This window comes from Symphodus melops, assembly GCF_947650265.1.
Source record: "Symphodus melops genome assembly, chromosome: 16".
Taxonomy (NCBI): Eukaryota; Metazoa; Chordata; class Actinopteri; order Labriformes; family Labridae; genus Symphodus; species Symphodus melops.
Window position 1 is genome coordinate 4,764,206 of NC_136706.1, and position 4,799 is coordinate 4,769,004.

General features: G+C 37.1%; 1 long non-coding RNA gene across 1 annotated transcript; it reads left to right on the forward strand.

Moving 5' to 3' along the window:
• The first annotated feature begins 628 nt into the window (after positions 1-628).
• Positions 629-3,757, forward strand: LOC306837041. Its single transcript, XR_013780851.1, has 2 exons — positions 629-1,153; positions 1,351-3,757. It is a non-coding gene; the product is annotated as an uncharacterized lncRNA (long non-coding RNA).
• The last annotated feature ends 1,042 nt before the right edge of the window (positions 3,758-4,799 follow it).

A 4,799-nucleotide genomic window follows, 5' to 3' on the forward strand; every position in this document is an offset into this window, starting at 1 on the left:
TGCTTTTGTTTTATATTTCAGTGCTTTGCTGTGATTTGTAACCTTTGCCAGTTCAGTGTTTTTGATTAAATGTCTACGCAGAAAGATAAAAGCTTGGCAGATTCTTTTAAATCATGTACAATTAAAACGTGTTTTTTTCTTTAGAAACCTAACAGCAGGTGTCTAATTAAATATCTCTGCTTATTGGTTCAAGTTCTCAGTTATAATTTTTTTTATATGTTTGACATATCTGTGTTGTTTCTTGTTAAATGTGTCAACTGATTTTGCAAGGTTACCTCACTTTTTATGTTTTTAATCATTTTTCACTAGTGCACACCAACTTCTTATATATAATCTCATTTATATTTACATCAAATTGATAATGTTCTATTGTGGTTCTGACTCTGCTCATATCTTTATTGTTTGTACTTATTTACTGATTTCTTGCTCTTATTCATTGAATAAAAATGACTGAAATGAACCCTTCTTCTGTTTTTCTCTTTTTATGTTTACTGTAGATTAATTTTAAGACCAATCTTGAAAATCAAAACTGATTTTGTGAAAGCAGTTCTGGATGCAAACCTTTCAGAATCTCCTGCCTGCCAGACAGTTATGTGTTAAGTCTAGAGGGAGGATGAAGAAATGTTGGCACTGTATTAGGGGGGGAAGAGCAACATGTTACGCACTCTTTCGAAGTCTTCAACGTTTTCAGTTCTTGTCGCTGTATTTTCGAAGAGGATTTTTTTTTTTTTTAACAAAATGTGTTGCCGGCAGCATTGAAATCTTAATTTATGATTCTTGAATTGTGCAAGCAAGGTATAGATAGATATATGATTGATTGAGAGAAATTCAAGATATTGATCCTGGACTACATTAAAACAATAATTGTACAATACGACATTGAAGGATCTAGGCTGATACTTGAAGCTTGAAGATTTTTCACCGGACAGAATGTCAAGGTATTTCACTGTGTGGATGTCTTCAGTCATACTGTCCCACCTTCTGGTAGGGGCAGGTGCAATTGTGTGTTCAGAGAAGGAAACACTGCTGAATCCGCTCCCCAGGACGAGGACACAACTAACGGACTGTTTAATGGAGTGCACTGGGATGATGTTTATCAAAAAGCAACAACTGCAGGACCAACATAATATAAGGCTGACAGATTCTACAGAAGGTAAGGAGAGTCTTTTTTAGCTTTAAAATAGCAGCATTATCATACATCATGTTTGTCTGAACAAATAACATCTAAGCTAAATGTTTAGACAATGTCAGTAATGGAATAAGTTCTCTTGTGTTAATTCATCTCAGCTTGAGTGACTTCAAAATGTACATGACATTTTCCGCTTCATGAAATAGTATTTCTCTTCCCAGGAGATCTTGGAGAATACTGCTGGTCCAAAGACCTCAAATGCACAATTGGAGAGATATTCCAGCATGCCTACATAGTCCTACCTGTGGACACATCTGCAGTTGCACATGAAACGTTGGAAGTCAAAGCCACTGGCCCCACAGCCACCCCACTACACGCACACATCAGCCCCACCACAGTTGCAGAGAGCTGCGGCCTTCGCTACGAGGTCACACAGCACTTCAGCAGAGAGACAGCGGGGATTTCATTCTGTGTACAAGTAGGCACCCTGGAAGACGCCCTGGGGGACAAAGTTCTGAAATGCCCTCCCTTTTTGGTCACCTTCTGGCAAACAAATCCAAATCCGTCTAACCAAGGAGGCATCAGATAAAATCCCAGAGATGGCTATAGCTCTAAAATCTGTCACTTGTGCCAATGTATTGTCATACTGTAAAGAAATGCTCAAATACAAATAGTTCTCATGCTTTTGAACATTTACTTGAGTAAAAGTATATAATTTAAATCAGGACGACGTACTGAAAGATGTACAAGTAGAAGTTCTCAGTGCAGAAAAGTAGATCTTCATTTCTATGGTACGCAAACAATCTTTATTGTATGTAAATTACTAGTGGCTTTTGGATTATTTCTAGATGATTGAAAAGTGCAGTTTTTCCCTCTGAAAGTATCTTTTATTTTTGCTTAAGGACAGTTCTTGTATATAGATAACATTCCACCTCTGTAAAACCTTTTAGACTATTGTAGTAGAGCACTGAACTTCACACTTTTAGAGCTCAAGCACCAACCGCGTAGGGATGACCCTTCTTGGAATTCAAGGAATTATCATTTTTTTCTCTTTACACCAAAACAATCATTTTCTGGGAACGACTAGCCCCCTCTCCCTAGGCGTGTGCAGACAGTGCTCTTCTTTGAGGTTACTTTGACCTACATTTATGGAATTGGATATGCATGTTAGCCATGCCAAGACCTACAAAAAATCCTCCTGCACCCACAGCCTAAACCCAACAAGAATCATTTGTGTTGGAATTTTAAAATATTCCCTCCATTTGTCATTTTACAGGCTGAAGTTTTGAATGAACCCTTCGTAGGAGTTTTACTGGATCTTTGCCAACATGGATCAGAGTGCTGGGGACAAATTGAAAATCAAAATATATCAAAATATTGTTCAGTCATCAAAGGGTTTTGTTCTGGTGGGTTGTAAACATCAATGTCGCCATGATGTCTTAAAATGTGAGCACTCATATGTCAGCTGTAGACCTACATCCATTCTGTATCTGAACTACATAATTATGTGGTTGATGAGAGTCTCTATTTGAGCCCAATTGCATTAGAACTTTTGACAAAAGTTGCAGCGCCACCCTCTGGCCACAGTTGTGAGCACTTTGTGATCTTTATCTGTGAAAGGTACTTTATAAATAAACGTTACTTACTTACTTACATATGATTCTTACTTGGTGGGTCAAGTTTTGATTTAAACAGCGATGTCTAACCACTACATTTGTATGCTTGTACGCTTCATACTGGTAAAATTAAGTTTCTAAATGATTGCTAACTAGATGAGTAACTATGAGTAACTTTTTTTTTTTTTTTGCTACTCAAACAACATACAGGGTCCAAACTGCCTCAGATACTTCTCTGATCACAGACCACTTCTGAACATATGTGAAAACAAATATTGACCATTTTTTACAGCGCCACCTATTGGCTGGACCCAGTAAGACCTGTATGACGTGCTCTAGGCAGTTAACATGACATGTGCTCTCACTGCATTTCAGCTGTACCACAACCCCAACATGCATTAAACCCCGACATATGTCAAAACTTGAAATGATTCAAATGTCTGCATGCCTCCAACCCCGACATACATCAAACTCTGACTTTTCAGACATAGTGTGCTTATGTGTTTGACTGTTGAGAAACTGAAATATTTTGAGAAAAAATAAACAAGAGATTTGTTTGGACTAATTGTCATAGGATACATATACTATATTTTGAACACTATATTCAGTAATGTGTGCTTTGTGCCCATTGTAGTCATGGTAAACATATAGTGTGAGCTGCTGTGGTTATCCTGTAATGTGAAACTTCAATCATTTGACAAAAAAACCTGGCCAGTGTTTGTTTTTGGTTCTATTATAGAAACAAGTGAGTGCCACCTACTGGTTATTCAAATTAAAAGAAGAACCAGACCACAGTTTTTCTGCACCATTTGGCCCCTGGATGGCATGCTTGTTACATGATTGTGTTGTAGTTCACTGTATGTGCTTTGTAAAACGTGAATACAGTTTATACCTAAACTTATTTGTGGTTTGTCAATATATGAGAATACATATACATAAATACCTATAAATAAATTCAGTTACACCTTGATCTCTGTCAATAAAGCCACAGTGTCTGAATATTTTCTCTGAAGTGTCTTTTAATGTATTGAATTATTTTATTGCATGTTGCTATGTATAATACGATTATTAGGCACCAATATATTTACAATGTCTTCAATTTTACAATGTCATGATTCATTTAGCTGTCCCAAGCCTGCAGGTCTAAATGCAGGAGGAGGACATCTGTGTGCTCTGTCTGGCAAACAGCCAGTCGCAGCGTTAAATATCCAGAGACTGAGAGTCCAATAACAGACTTGTATCCAAAGGCCTGTGTTAAATCATACACATGCTGCCCTAGAACACAGAGACCCACAGCCACAAGCAGCTCGATTTAATCCCTAACCTGACAAAACAGTTTTATGATGCACTTAGCGTGGTCATCCTACATGTCTAGCAGAAATGTGTCCAGTGATTCATTGGTTGTTCTGCTGCCAGCAAAGATTTGAAAGCTGTTGCCTGCTTTGGCAGAGTGTCATTCAATCCAAACTCACTCACCAAAACTGGCACAGAGGTGGCAAACTGACTCAGAAGATCTATTTTGGTATTTCCAGACAGGAGTAGAACCACAGATGTCCTACATTTGTACAAGAATCTAAACAGGTAAGTTAATGTATCAAGAACAAAAAGGGTGTGGCAGATTTAACTTGGTCTATGGATTAATTTATGGATATTTATCTGGGTATCATTTTTAGTTCTTCATTCATTCTGGTTTGGACTTTATGTATCAAATGGCACACATAATAACTTCAGTAGGCTATGTCCTCTTTTTTTTGCCAAATAATATTGTTACCATAACTATTTAATACCAAGTGGCCACCTGTTTTTTCAAGATCAGAATGTTTTTCATTGAAAATATGTAGGATTTTTATTGTCTAGGCCTACCTTTTTTGCCAAATAAAAAACCCCCAAACATGTTTTAATAGCTTTTATAAAAGGGCTATAACGTGATAGGCTAAGTTTAGACCACTCTTTTGAAAAGAAACAGTGTAGCCTATAGGAAACTAATGGGTTAAAAAGAACCAGTAAATTCCACTTCTAAGCTAAATGATCTGATTTTACTTTATTTATGGGCA